Source organism: Ovis canadensis, chromosome 1, assembly GCF_042477335.2.
Source record: "Ovis canadensis isolate MfBH-ARS-UI-01 breed Bighorn chromosome 1, ARS-UI_OviCan_v2, whole genome shotgun sequence".
Classification (NCBI taxonomy): Eukaryota; Metazoa; Chordata; class Mammalia; order Artiodactyla; family Bovidae; genus Ovis; species Ovis canadensis.
The window spans coordinates 279,202,839-279,219,178 of NC_091245.1; the positions used below are offsets into that span (position 1 = coordinate 279,202,839).

Below are 16,340 nucleotides of genomic sequence, written 5' to 3' on the forward strand. Positions count from 1 at the left end.
TCATTACAACCTCTTCACTTATCTCTCCTCAACATTTTGTAATAACCTATAGAGCAGAGAATCTGAGAAGGTATCTAGATAGATAAAGACAGATCCGAGTCACTTTGCTGTATAGCCGACACTAACATTGTAAATCAACTATAGTTCAGTTTGAGAAGCAGGAAATAATTTTAGAGATTAACTATTCTAACCTCTTACATTTATAGACGGAGAAAACGAGATTCAGAGAGGCTGAATGATGTCACCAAGCCCACTCAGCTATTTGACTGTGAATTCAGAGCTCGACTTCAGATCTCAGGATCCCAGGTCCATTTATTTTCCGATGATATTATATTGGCTTTTAACGATTATTGACCATTTTGGAGAAGTGATATCTAAGAGCAGAAGAACATTTGGGGCTCACAGGGAGAAATTACAGTAAACCAGCTACGTTTGTTTTGCTCAAGCCTTCTAAACCTTCTTGGGTGAGTGGTAGCCTTTCCTTGCTCCTGGGTGGAAACCTGGAGAGGCTCCTTGACCCTGCTGGTCCTTCTCATAGAACCAGAAGCCCTCTGGTCAGCCGTAGCCACAATTTCATCTCAGAAAGTAGAGCATCCAGTCCTGATATGAATCCTACTGAGTTGAAAGTTAACTCTTTCTTTCCCCCTCTTCTTCCAGATGGCTATGCAGTTGTTGAGCCACCAGGACTGGGGCAGAGAGACAGAAGGAGAAGCAGGAAGCGCGGGTATTGGGTACGAGTTTGAGATGACGGGACCCTCTCTGGGCCTGGGAGGCATTCACCGCTGACCCTCGCACTGTCAGACACTTGGTGAGGTCTTCACGTTTCCTTTGCCGGGCCTTTCTGACTGCAACCCCGCTGACCCAACAGGTCTCCTTTGGCAGCATCCCACCCCTCACCACCCGCCCCCACCCCTGCTTCCATCAGCCTGCTCCTCATCCTCTGCCTGGCCGTCTTGGGAAGAAGCCTGACTGACTCCAGTCTGATCACCTGCTCTGGGGTTTGTGCACCTTTAACCCGTGGTCCAAAATCACCACGGATGGTGACTGCCGCCATGAAATTAAAAGATGCTTGCTCCTTGGAAGAAAAGTTATGACCAACCTAGATAGCATATTCAAAAGCAGAGACATTACTTTGCCCACGAAGGTCCATCTAGGCAAAGCTCTGGTTTTTCCAGTAGTCATATATGGATGTGAGAGTTGAACTATAAAGAAAGCTGAGCACCGAAGAATTGATGCTTTTGGACTGTGGTGTTTGAGAAGACTGAGAGTCCCTTGGACTGCAAGGAGATCCAACCAGTCCATCCTAAAGGAGATCAGTCCTGAATATTCATTGGAAGGACTGATGCTGAAGCTGAAACTCCAATACTCTGGCCACTTGATGGGAAGAACTGACTCATTGGAAAAGACCCTGATACTGGGAAAGATCGAGGGCAGGAGAAGAAGGGGACGACAGAGGATGAGATGGTTGGATGGCATCACTGACTCAATGGACATGAGTTTGAGTAAACTCTGGGAGTTGGTGATGAACGGGGAGGCCTGGCGTGCTGTGGTCCATGGGGTCACAAAGAGTTGGAGTTGACTGAGCGATTGACCTGAGCAGAGCCTGCGGTCCACAGGAAGTGCAGTTTATCTCCCAGATCAGCAGTGGACCCGCCGCTGGCCATCTGCCGATCCTTTGGCTTTCCCCTGTAGGAGTTCAGCGAAGGACCTCTGAGTTCCCCAGCTGCAAAGCACATGTGTCAAGAAAGAGCCTAAACAGCCTAAAAATGGTCTCACGGAAGCCCCTGTCGTTAGGTCCAGGGTAGTGGGTGGCGGTGGGGTCTGTCTGTCCCGCTTGTGAGCTAGACGCTAGAGTCCTCTTCCAAGTTACTCCCCTCAAAATTCCTCTTTCCCCTCCAACCCCTGACCCCGTTTACAAGCTTGAAGAAGGCAGGGGTTCCAGGAAACGTGTAGCCAAGTGGCAGCACCTCTCTTTTGTGAATTTCCTACAGTCTAGCACCTCCTTTCTCACGGGACCTCATTCTACTGTGGTGACTCATTTGAAACTACAGACTTAATGTTTTCATTGAGCTGATATATTACAAAAAGTTGAGCTGGGAATAAATAAAACTGGCATGGCTAATATGCACCTTTTATCACTAGAGCCTGGCAACAAAAGAAATAGGTCCATGTCCAGGTAAGCAGCATGTAAAGCAAACATTTAGGTTTTAGGGTTTGTAATTATTTTCTAAATAAGATATGCAGGCCTTCAAATATTTGAAAAGATCCTGCATGACACTACAGAAAAAAAAAATCATGTTTTATTGTGCTGTCTTGGTTTTTTTCTTTTTCTCTTTTGACTTCGACTGTATGGGTTTTAATGAAATAAATAAGTATTAGATGTCTTCAGAGCTGTGTGATTTCCTTTGATAACTGCTAAGACAACAGAGGTTTCGATTGTTTTTGATCTGCTTTGATCTCCCTCAACTACTCTTTTTTTCAGCATTGTAGCATTTCTTTCTGCAATTTTCATATGAGAATGAGCAATAAAAGTTAACCCTGTTGGTATAATTAACTGAAAATATGGCTGCACGTACACATGAAATCGCTTGCAACCATCGTCTTCGGCTCTTCCTCAGCAGATTGTTTTATTCGCATGTTGCAGCGTGACTGGAGCCACAGCAAGCTGATTTTTTTCTTTTTCTTTCCAAAAGAGAGAATTTTAAAATGTTAGACCATCTCACAGGCTGAAAGTTTAGTGTCAAAGCATTTCAAACATCATTGCTGTTTGAAAACTCATCACTGTCTCTTACAGGCACAGGAAAATGTTTAGTAACCAAACTCCAAATATACGAAACTCTAAATTGCTTGTTTGAAAATAAAAGCAGAAAACGCCCAAGTTGGCAATCTTTAATGAGTCCTTTCCAGGATGGTTTAGAAAACGAAATAGCTAGGCTTTGTCTAGATGGATAATTCGTCAAGGACTTGCCCTAACGATTGTGTACAGTGATTTCGGCGAACGCAGGCTCAGTCTTGACGCCGTATCAGCATAGCAGAAGTCGTGACAGTCTCCTGCAGTCTCAGCTCTCAGTCAGTTCCAGCCTGTTTTAAAATGAACAAAGAGGAAAAGAAAGGAGAAAGATGTAATGTTAACAGACTTCCTTCTGTGCTCTCTCAGGGAAAGGACTTTTTAAATAAGGGGCTTGAACTTGACCTTCTTCAGTGGCACAAAGGTCCAATGCATGATTTTTAAAGTTATATTTAAATTTTAATAATTTTTCTCATTGGAAGCAGTTAAAAGCAAACTCTCGAAATCTAATTTTCAATCTTTTAGTAAAACTGATAGACAAAGAAGGAAAGCTTAGGGAAAAAGTCTGTAAGAGGTACATAAATGTTGTTTTAATTCCTAAATCACAGTCAAGCTTCCTTCAGGTCATTATCGATATGATATTTGAGTTTGAAAATGCAATTTAGTATAGAGTAGCAAAAAAAATCCTAATTTTATGATAAATCTAATTTTACGGACCTCAGATTAAAAACAGATGAAAAATATCATATTCTCAGTGCTGGCAAAATGGCACGAGAAGAGACACTGTCATATGCTGTTGGTAAGAGTGTAAATTTTTAAAATCTTTCTGGAAGGCAGTTTGGCCATAGCTATTGAATGCCTCAGAAATCTGCATTACAACCTTTAAACCAGCATTTTTACTTTAGGGGATTCATACTAAGAACATAGTCATCGACGTTTGCAAAATTAGAGCTACAAGATTTTTATGGAAGTGTTTTCGATAGAAACAAGAGCTGAATGAAGCATAAATATTTAACAACAAGTCTTTGTTTAGCCCTTAAAAATGATGCTATAGAAATATTTAATGCTATGAGAAGGTGGGAAAAGCTGATTATCAACAATACGCAAATGTGATTTGCTTTCACAGAATTACTCAGTATCTTGTAATTACCTAAAATGGAAAAGAATCTGAAACATATACCTGAATGCATATGAATCTGAATATATATCGATCTTCTTTTTAGGAGTGTATAGGGAGAGAATGGAGAAGGCAGTGGCACCCCACTCCAGTACTCTTGCCTGGAAAATCCCATGGATGGAGGAGCCTGGTGGGCTGCAGTCCATGGGGTCGCTAAGAGTCGGACACGACTGAGCGACTTCACTTTGACTTTTCACTTTCATGCATTGGAGAAGGAAATGGCAACCCACTCCAGTGTTCTTGCCTGGAGAATCCCAGGGATGGGGGAGCCTGGTGGGCCGCTGTCTATGGGGTCGCACAGAGTCGGACACGACTGAAGCGGCTTAGCAGCAGCAGCAGCAGCAGGGAGAGAGCCGATCCTTTCTTTGCAAGTTTGGCAGCAGCGTTTTGGCACAAGTCTTTGGTAGTCATGAGGGTGGTGAGAGTGGTGAGAGGTGGGTATGTACATCTTTGCTTACCCTTCAGGTTTTCCTATAATTATTGGTCTAGTCCATCTCCTTTGATTCTTGAGTTAGTTTTGGTAAATGTTTATCTTAATACAAGACTTCCGCTTGATCTGGATCAGGGAGCCTTTGCCTCTTTCTTTTTTTTAATGCCTCGAACCCCTTTGGCAGTTGATGAACTCTATGGACCACTTCTTAGCATCATTTTGAAAACTGTTCTTCCTGGCATTTGACTGCTACTGTGAGCGGAGTCACGCTACCTTCTGTGCCTTCCTGCAAATAATGTGTGTGGACTTTTTTCCTGAGTATGTTTAGGAGGTTCTCACAGTGTTATTCTCAACAAGCGCGGTATTTTAACGGAATAAAAGTGCTCAAAACCTGCTTGTATCATATATTAAGAGGCTAGCTCCTAATACAGTAAGAGCCTAGCTTCCTAACAGAGAACAAAATGGGGACTGAAGAGGAATCCAAATAAAGAAAAGAACCTTTGCTTCTCAGAACTTGTAACACGCATGGCCTATATCTCTGCACAATCTGTGACTACTAATAAGTTGCTTTAAATAAGACTTCAGTAGTCATCTCAGTCATATGATGTGTTTGCACTTGCAAGGCTCACGCTGGTGGCTCACCAGTTATCTGTATTACAGAATACCATCCTGCCTTATGGAGAGTTAAACTGTCCAGCTGTCCAGTTTTACAAAACTTTACCAAGTGAGGGGAAAAGCTCACCCCCTTTCAACTATTGAACAGAGTGAGATAAGAATATCAGAGAGTAAATCGGGTGACAGTCACTGAATGGGTAACTGCATGTTTGCCGGGGCGGGGGTAGCGGGCAGGGGGTGGGGGCGGGTAGCAGCCAAAATGTTGCTACCAAACTTGTAAAGAAAGGATCATTTCTCTCCCTATGTATTCTCCTAAAAGTGGTCAGCCCATTTGCAGGATCACCTGTAGACGGGAATGTGGGGATTCTGTGTCGTCTACAGCTGACCCCATGACTCTTATTAATGGTATTTTCATGTCCCTGCATCAGTGGGAAAGTGATATAGCCGTCTCTGTGATTTGTACAGATGACAGTCACAGGGGTTGCTTAGACCACTACGCTCGTTGCCAAAGTTCATGATTGAAGGTCACGCTAAATTCCAGTTAGAGGCAAGTGGAGATACAGATATAACTTCTTTTACAGTCCAAGATGATGGGCCCTCTGGAATCTAGAATCTATGGTTTTAGAATCTAGATTTTTAAATTTACCAAAATATTGATATAAAGGAATATATAATACTTTCCGATATTTTTTTCCATTTGCTCTTTTCAAAGTTTTGCTTTTATACTTAGGAATCTCTAGAGCACAGGAGTTATAGAATTTTCTTCAATATCTTAGTCAACCATAATCATTGCCATTTAAATGAAATAAGGAGTTTACCTGCTGTCTTTTTTCCTTTTGTCCTTTGACCTGTGCTTTTCCCGTTATTATACACATTACTGGGTGGCTTCTCTCAGTAGTGCTCTGAGTAACACTTACAGAAAGGATTTGTGGATTTTAAGCTGTCTGAGTCTTCTTTGACCCCTAAATAGTTTTCCTTTGCTGTTATACTTGGTTCATAATTTTCCTGGATATGGAATTCTAGGTTCAAAATAATTATATCTCAGGACCCAAGAGGGATTTTTTTCCACTCCAGCATCCAGATTTGCATACAGCACATTTCCGTTCTCATTCTAACTCGACTCCTTTGAAGCTGAAGGAAATTCTTTTCATATTTTTGCAGTTTCAGCATTATGATTTTTCTCTTTACCTTTGAAGCAGAATTTTCACTAAGTTGAGAACTTTCCAGCTTGGCAATATCAACCCTTTCAAACCAAAGATTTACATCCCCCCCCCCCCTTTTTTTTTTTTTTGCAGCTCAGAGAACTTTTCTTGTATTATGTTTTAATTACTCCAACCCTGCATCTTCTTCTTCCCTTGGAATTGCAATCCCTATTAAATGGGAATTGGAACTTCTGAATCTATTCTTTCTAACCTAATCTTATTTCTCCTAGTAGAAACACACACCCACACCTTCCGTGGTGGGAGTGGTCTAGGTGTTAAGTCGTGTCCGACTCTTGCGACCCCATCGACGGTGGCCCGCCAGGCTCCTCTGTGCATGGGGTTCTCCAGGCAAGAGCACTGGAGGGAGTCACCATGCCCTTCTTCAGTAGCTCTATCTTTTCGGTGCTTTGTGAGGGAGTTATTCTGCTTGGTCTTCTGGGTCACTGATTTGTTCACCACATGTGTCCATACTAAAAATAGATTTTCCTAAATAACCAGAAATCGTGAACATTTATGAGAGCCTTTTAAAAGCGTATAGAGTCACAGATTCCTCAGCCATCCTGGGAGTTGCTGGCCAGTGTTGAACTCCTCCTCCGGGTCCTGCCTGAGCTCGGTCACTGCTTGTACTCTGCTTGTGTTTCCAGTGCTGCCATGGGCAAGTTTTACCCTCATTTTTTCCCCTCTGTAATTTGGACTAGAAAGGAAGTTAAAAGTTTTCATCAACCATCTTGCATCTGGACTCTGTTTTATAATGTCTGATATGTGTCAGGAGAAATATCAATAACCTCAGATATGCAGATGACACCACCCTTATGGCAGAAAGTGAAGAAGAACTAAAGAGCCTCTTAATGAAAATGAAAGAGGAGAGTAAAAAAGTTGGCTTAAAACTCAGCATTCAGAAAACAGATGATGGTATCTGGTCCCATCACTTCATGGCAAATAGATGGGGAAACAATGGAAACAGTGTCAGACTTTATTTTTGGGGGCTCCAAAGTCACTGCAGATGGTGACTGCAGCCATGAACTTAAAAGACGCTTAATCCTTGGAAGAAAAGCTATGACCAAACTAGACAGCATATTCAAAAGCAGAGACACTACTTTGCCAACAAAGGTCCATCTAGTCAAGGCTATGGTTTTTCCAGTAGTCATGTATGAACGTGAGAGTTGGACTATAAAGAAAGCTGAGTGCTGAAGAACTGATGCTTTTGAACTGTGGTGTTGGAGAAGACTCTTGAGAGTCCCTTGGACTGCAAGGAGATCCAACCAGTCCATCCTAAAGGAGATCAGTCCTGGGTGTTCATTGGAAGGACTGATGTTGAAGCTGAAACTCCAATACTTTGGCCACCTCATGCAAAGAACTGACTCATTGGAAAAGACCCTGATGCTCGGAAAGATTGAAGGCGGGAGGAGAAGGGGACGACAGAGGAGGAGATGGCTGGATGGCATCACCGACCCAATGGACATGAGTCTGAGTGAACTCCGGGAGTTGGTGATGGACAGGGAGGCCTGGCGTGTGCAGTCTGTGGGGTCTCACAGAGTCGGACACGACTGAGCGACTGCATTGAACTTATGTGTCAGTTCCATGTTAGTTGCTGGATGGACTAAGCACATTCACAGAGCTGCTAGTCGGGTGGACAATCGTGACCACCTCCTGCACTGAGCACCTCCCTCTGGGGCACACAGGAGACAGCAGGAGGCAGTGGAGAGGCGTGGTCTGAACAAGCGCCATTAACTTTCCAGAGGAGTCAGGACTTTATATGCAGTAGGGAGCTAGCAAGGGATTAAAAGTTTTTAGGAAGATATTTTTGTCAATAGTGTGGAGGATATAAGGAAAAAGGTGGGCTGGGAAAGGGAAGTCATTTAGGAGATGACTGATCATTCTCACCTGAACTTTTGCAGTGACATCAGACAGGAGGAGGGGCTGATACACCTGCCCAATACTTTCCCTGTGAGCACTTTTATTAAAAATGGCCTGGGATCCCACGTAAAGAGCCACCCCATTGGCCAACAAGCACAGCGGTCACCTTTAGGTATTGCTTTGTTGCCTTTTTCTTACGCACACTGTGTGCCAGTAAATTTCTGTAACTTTAATATGTTGGATGGAGTCACATCACCTGTTTCTTGTGTAATAGATGACTCATGGGGCTCCTAGAAGACAAAGCTATATTAGGTTTGTGTGGTTCCTTGAATACTGGTGGTGTGGAATCATGGTCCATTTCAAATTGTGAACTCAAGTAGCCAGGTGTGATATTGAAAGGGCGAGACATTTCAACCCTAAATTCCAAGGTGAACTCTTCATTTCTTTCCAAAATTTGTGCTGGGTAGTCGAACACCATGTTCCTGGGAAGAACTTGACCTAAAGGTCAAGGATGTCCCCATTCCTGCAGTAATAGAATTTATAGACAAGGTCACATTTCTCTGACTAGAAAGATCAAACTGGGAAATTTTATAAAAGTGTAATAATAAAAGTTACTGGGAGAATTTATAGATGTGTAATAACAGAAGTAACAAAAACACTTGCTGTGCTCAAGAGCGCTATGTGTGGAGAAGCGCTGAGATCATCCTGGCAAGAGGTATGGTGCACGTATTGAAATTTAAATGGACAAGTTAGTGGCGTGGGCACAATAGATCAGTGGTTGGTGGGCGGGCTCATCAAGGAAATGGGTGTGTGACAGTGAGTCGTGAACGCATGCCTTTCAGCTGTTTCTTTCAAGACAGTGTATGAAACACTGACTCACTAAGATGTCTGAACTCCCCTATTTCTTGCAGCATTATTTACAATAACCAAGATATGCAGAAATAAAACCTGTGTTCATTGACAGAAGAATCGATAAAGAAGTTGTTCAGTCACCAAGTCATGTCCGACTCTTTACCCCATGGACTGCAGCATGCCAGGCCTCCCCGTCCATCACCAACTCCCGGAGCTTACTCAAACTCATGTCCATTGAGTCGATGATGCCATCCAGCCATCTCATCCTCTGTCGTCCCCTTCTCCTCCTGCCCCCAATCCTTCCCAGCATCAGGGTCTTTTCCAGTGAGTCAGTTCTTCACATCAGGTGGCCAAAGTATTGGAGTTTCAGCTTTAGCATCAGTCCTTTCAAAGAACACCCAGGACTGATCTCCTTTAGAATGGACTGGTTGGATCTCCTTGCAGTCCAAGGGCCTTTCAAGAGTCTTCTCCAACACCACAGTTCAAAAGCATCAGTTCTTCAGCCCTCAGTCTTTGTGGTTGAGCTCTCACATCCCTACATGACAACTGGGAAAACATAGCTTTGACTAGGCGGACCTTTGTTGGCAAAGTAACATCTCTACTGTTCAATATGCTATCTAGGTTGGTCATAGCTTTTCTTCCAAGGAGCAAGCGTCTTTTAATTTCATGGCTGCAGTCACTGTTCACGGTGATTTTGGAGCCCATGATTTTGGAGTGTTAAAGAAGGAAATTCTGCCATTTGGAACAGTGTGGAACCTGAGGGCAAAGAGTCAGACACGACTAAGTGACTGAACTGAACTGAACTGAACTGAGGGCATTAAGTGAAGTGAGTCAGAGGAAGACAAACACTGTATCATCTCACTGATATGTAGGGTCTAACCAAACAAACCCATGGAAAAGAGATGAGACTGGGATTACCAGGAGTGGGAGCTGGTGATACAATGTACAAGGCAATGACGTGCTTAGCACGGGCGTGTGGTGTATTTGAAGCGCTGAGGAGAGTAAATCCTAACAGTTCTCATCACAAGAAAAAGTTTTTCTTTCTATTTTTTGGTATGATTATGAGATGATGGATAATTAAATTCATTTTATAAAACATAAGTAACCATTTCATAATAAGGTTATCCTTTCATAATATATATGTCAAGTCACTATACTATATACCTTAAACTTACACAATGCTATGTAGCAATTATACCTTAATAAAACTGGGAAAAAAGAAGAAAATTTTTTAATGTAAAATTTATGGCAGAGATTTCAGATTTAAAATTTCTATTGTAAAAAAAAATTTCTATTGTAAAGTAAACACAGTTTTATCAGTCGTGTGTTTTGTTAAGATGTTCTTGTGAAAATGAGTTTCTCCATGTGCATATCTTTAGGTCTATAAACTATAAGGTAAGAAATAGTTTCTATAATACAATGTACAGAAATCTCAGGAATATTTGTATTGACAATAAATTTTTGATACAAGGTTAAGAATTAAGATAGAAGATTAAGAATTAAGAACTAAGATAAGATAAAATAATATAGGGACTTGGGGGTGAATGTAGGGTTCACAATATTTAATGTCTTCTTTATATTTTTAATTCAGTGAACAGTTTTTCATTTGAAATATGTACAAATTTCTCTCCCCACTTGTGTTCATCTTCCTACCTGAACAATATTTGTTTGCTGGCATATAAATACCTCAGCAACGGTAGCTTTATAGTCAGACAGCAGGTTCAGTCTGATGGCACTGAATAAGTGACCTGCACTCATTCACTAGATATTAATTTTGGAAGTTATTGGAATAAACCCTATGCGCTATATGGGATTGTCACTTTATTTGAAGTTATCTGTTTTCATTATTGTCTGATTATTGTCTCACTGTTTAAATATTAAGCTACTTCTTATTTATGTAGTCACTTCTTTAAGTAGCTATGAGCTTCAAATGACAACTTTTAAGTTTAATTGATTGAAAGCAAAACTCATTTTCTTAATCATAGTTTGGCCTTGCACAGCTCAACTCACGGTAGGAGAAAAGAAGACAAGACAAATAAGTAAACTGCACTTTAAGAAAGTTTTGAAGAATAAAATCAAATGTGAAATTGTTCCCAAATAAACAGCACTAGTTAAGTGATAAAGTTGTGTGTTAAGTAAATAAATCAATGGAAGGAAATACTCTATGCCCGTTCTTTGAAAATCAAGTACTTGTTTTTTTATTTTTGGATCAGAGAATCTGTACTTATCTCAAAGAATAGTACTAACCTGTTCCTAGTAAGAAGGGCAAAGGAAATAGGAACAGGGATGTTTGCTCAGCTCTGTGCTGAGTGCTGGACAGAGCAAACAAAAGGGCTAGAGAATCGTATTGCCTTTGTGTGTGTGTGTGTGTGTGTGTGTGTGTGTGTGTGTATCTTGCAGTGTAATAGGGAAAACAAATTCTTATCACACTTTGTAGCAGTTCAACGCAGCAGGCCATTGGCCATACTACTCATAAAGTGTCCATGCCCCTGGTTCCTGCTGTGGGTGTGCAGCATATTATTGTAGTCGATTCTTTTGATGTAGATACACGTCTTGCAACGAATGACCTCCTGGCTTTCTTGTATACACGCAACTAACACTCAGGCACTGATGCTGCATTTCATTGTTGCTGTTGTCCAGGCGCTCAGTTGTGTCTGACTCTTTGAGACGCCGTGGACTGCAGCCGGCCAGGCTTCCCTGTCCTTCACTCTCTTCCGAAGTTTATTCAAACTCATGTGCATTGAGTTCGTGATGCCATTAGGACTCATCAGAATTTGCCAAATGTTAAGAATTTCAGTTTTTAAGATCCACTTCCTATGCATATTTTTAACCCTGCGGTTTGCTTAGAAATAGCTCTTGATCTCATTGACCTCGCAGGTGGAGGCAAACGCACTGCAGACACCAGAGTGACAGGGCAGTGAAGAGGAGCCCGGACTGACTGTGGGGAGGGTGGGGGGAGTTTCTAGGGGAGCCCCGGGGGGCGGTGAGGCTGAGCTGATGCTCTGGCAAAAGCAGGACTTGGTGACATGAAGAAGGAACAGGAAAGGCATCTCAGAGAGAGGAGAGTCTGCACAGCCAGGATGCGAGAGGGGCCATTTGAAACGCTCACCCTCGCTGAGGGCAAGGACAGTTCCAATCACGAAAAAACAGAAAAAAACGCAGGCGCCATGTGTGAATGACTGCTATCCCACTCCATATCCGAATTATTGTAAAATCCTTAAGTGCAAAATGTGAGCTCCTTTACCATTCTCAAAAGCTGTATGTCTCAACATTTTCCCCTTTTGCCGAAAGTCCTAGTGAACTTCGCAGTGAACTGAAGTTGCCCTTGATTTTCCTAAATATACTTTATTTGAAAGAAAATACAGATTTTCCTTGATCAACACAGTCACACAGGTAATTCTGTACATTTCTGTGGAATTAGGAGTACTCTAATGGGAGAAAAATTCTACTTTGTCCTGGGGCCATCTTCTCGGGTCTGCTAGCAAATTTGAGACGGGTGTGCCTTTACATCTGAGACAGAGCTGCCAACAGCCTCAGGAGTATCAGTGCAGAATGTTCACACACACACACACACACACACACACACACACACACAATAAGCTTCATGCATCTTACTTTGAAACAAAGCAAGTGGTATGTTCTCTTCAGCAAAGTGTCGTATCTGACATAATGTGGTGCTTTTATACTTTAATAGCATTTATGGAATCTAGAAAAATTGTACTGATGAACCTGTTTGCAGGGCAGGAAGAGAGGCACAAACATACAGAACGGATGTGTGGACACAGGAGGGGCAGGGGCGCGCCGGACGAATTGGGAGACCAGCTTTGAAGCAGATGCAGTACCTTGGAGCATGGCCTAGACGGATGGGAGGGGGCTACATGTATACTTCCTGCTGATTCGCACTGTTGCACAGCAGAAACCAGCTCTACTCCTAATTGGAGTATAAAATAAATTTAAAAATACTTAGATATTTTCACTTGGTATACTAAGCACAGAGTCTGGGAACTCATTCTATTGGGTCCAGATAACTGTTTTCCAAGGTATGACCTTGGACTTTCTAGGTCAGAATCACCTGGAGTATTTCAAGACGCGACGGTTTCCTGACTCCAGTAGGATCTAATGAGCCAGGACCTCTGGGTGTGGTCCCAGGGCACACGGCTCAGCACGCCTCCAGGCGATGCCTGATGTCTCCTAGAGTCTCTGTCATCCTGCATTTGGTTTAGTCCAGAGTTAACCATTTAGAGCCAAATACAAACGAAGACAGGTAGCACATGTTTGACTTGATCCACTGAGCTTAAAAAAAATCTACAGTTCAGAATTCTAGTCTTGCAGCCTCATTTTTTTCAATCTTTATAATTTCAAAATTCCTTACAACCACTGTGGAATACACCATGAACATTATAACGTTTTTGCTTATATAATACTTTCTGAAGTCCAACACTCAATTTTACTAAACTTGGGACTTGTAGCATTTATTTCTCCCTGACACAGTTCAGTCTGTCTTAGAAAAAGTTTTTATTCTTTACTGATTTATACCTCTCAACGTTACATTTGCCTACAGATTTTTCTTTTGGTATTTTGGTATTTATGGCAGGCACTGAAACCTATTTATTTCTGAGCTACATCTCCCTTCAAATGCCTTAAACACATCTTATTTCACTAAATACTCAGTGTTACTTTTTCTCTACTTTTGATTTTATCTTATGAGATCTTTATCTCTCTAGACAACTTATTAATCCCCTTTGCTACCTCTTGCATCCTCCTGGATTTATAACTTCAACAACTAAGAAACAGGAGTGATTTCCTTTTTTATTTTTTTGGCCTTTCCGCTTGGCATGTGGGATCTTAATTCCCTGAACAGGGATCGGAACCAGGCCCTCTGCAGTGTGAAGCATAGAGTCTTAACCGGGGGACCACCAGAAAAGTCCTCAGCACGAGGGATTTTAATGTTTCTTCCATCCGCTGCTTCTCCATGACTAAGTGAAGAATGAGGGGTCTGTGTGTATAGGATAACATAGGGATATTTTCCAGCATCACAGATGCGAGGAAATAAAACCAACTGGGATCCTCAAAATTATCTGTGATCACATAGAAAGTGCCAGAGCAAAATCTGTTCTAAGCATTTCCTCTTTCTGAACCGTTGGCACTATCCCGTCTCCCAGGGTTCCGCTGGGAAGTCAATACCCCTATGAGTATCATAGTGATGATAAAGAATATGAATAGAGACTCTACCATCAGGAAGACGTTGCACAAATGGGGAGAAGTTGGAGAGACGTTCAAAAGAGCTGAAGGATCAGATAGATCCTTCCGCCAGCCAGCCCTTCTGGTGTACATGAGGAGGAGGGATAACTTACCGGAAAATCTGGAAGCTTAGAACGTCCAGATGCCGAAGTTACGTCGCTAAGAAGAATCAGAGAGTCCAGCCTGGGTAGCTGTCGATCAGCAGGACTAGCCGTTGGGAAGAAAAGTTGGATGCAGGTTGATGGATGAAGCCGGGACATGGCAGACTCCATCGGCATCTCTGCATCTGTCTCTTGCTGCATCTAACTACGAAAACCTGCAGGGCATGACGGCTACAGCTTCCTTGACACCTTTCAAAAGCCTCATGCAGAGTTTTGGTCAATTTCCATCTAGCACTGTAAGTGGACGGATATTCTGGGATGGTCCTTCCTGCCTAGCTAAGTTGACAAGTGAGCCATAGAACCCTCCCACCATCAATTGTGAGGATCAAAACTATCTCCATGTCCCAGGGGACATTTGGCAATATCTGGAGACGATTTTGATTCTCACCGCTGATGGTGGGATCGCTGTTAGAATTAGTGGGTAGAGGCCAGAAATGTTGTTAGACATCCCATCATTCCCAGGACAGCCCCGGACGGCAGAGAAGCATCAGGTCTAAAAGATCAGTCGTGCTGAGGTTGATCAGCTCTGCCTTATACGGAATGTAATTCTATCAGGTTTGCAGAGTAGGACTGAGGTCAAGAATAATACCTAAAGGTATTCTTTCTACACAGCCTGAAATGATTTAGAATTTTGAAGGGATCATAAATTTCCTTTTGGATGTAAAGGGGCTTTCAGCATTCTGCCTTTCTATCTAGCATTCATTATTTATGAACAAGCCATTTTAGATAGACTATGAACCACTCAAACCCTTCTTTAACATTCAAGCTGAAAACAATACTTAGACTTTCAAGACTTTGCCTATTATTTTTAATTTTTAACTCTCTTTCTAGCTTCTAAGCCAAGCTTAAGGGATGTGCACGCTTGCGTGCCTGTGTCCAAACGCATGCACACGCACACACACACACGCATGCACGCACGCATACAGGCATGCACACACACATGTGCACACGTACACACACGCACACACACAGGCACATAGGCACACATACAGGCATGCACACACACATGTGCACACATACACTCACACACGCACACACACAGGCACACACACACACATACAGGCATGCACACACACATGCGCACACATACACTCACACACACGCACACACACAGGCACACACACACACATATACAGGCATGCACACACACATGCGCACACATACACTCACACACACAGGCACACACACACATACAGGCATGCACACACACATGTGCACACATACACACACGCACACACACAGGCACACATACACACACATACAGGCACACACACATGTGCACACATACACTCACACACACACAACATAGGCACACACACATGCACACACACACAGGCACACACACACATACACACACGCACACACACACAGGCACACACACACACATACAGGCATGCACACACACATGCACACATATACTCACACACACACACATAGGCACACACACACACACGCATGCACGCATGCATACAGGCATGCACACACACATGTGCACACATACACTCACACACACAACATAGGCACACACACAGGCACACACACAGGCACACACACGCACACACACAGGCACACACACACACATACAGGCATGCACACACACATGCACACACATACACTCACACACGCACACATACACATAGGCGCACACACACACATGCACGCACGCATACAGGCATGCGCACACATGTGCACACATACACACAGGCACACACACAGGCACACACACAGGCATGCACACACACATGTGCACACATACACTCACACACACACACACACATAGGCACACACATGCATGCACAGACATACACTCACACACACACAGGCACACATACACACACATACAGGCATGCACACACACATGCACACACATACACTCACACACGCACATAGGCGCGCGCACACACACACACACAATGTTTTAGCTGTTTCTGTCAGAAATCTCTTAAGGACGGTCCCACATTGTTTTAAAGGCCGAGAAGTATGTTTTAATTGGTCAAAGCCCTTGTCTCATTAACTG

At 42.8% G+C, this 16,340-nt stretch overlaps 1 long non-coding RNA gene across 1 annotated transcript; it reads left to right on the forward strand.

Annotated features, from left to right (window-relative positions):
- Positions 1-206: 206 nt before the first annotated feature.
- LOC138428368 (uncharacterized) lies at positions 207-2,388 on the forward strand. The gene is made up of 2 exons (XR_011252417.1): positions 207-306; positions 658-2,388. It is a non-coding gene; the product is annotated as an uncharacterized lncRNA (long non-coding RNA).
- The last annotated feature ends 13,952 nt before the right edge of the window (positions 2,389-16,340 follow it).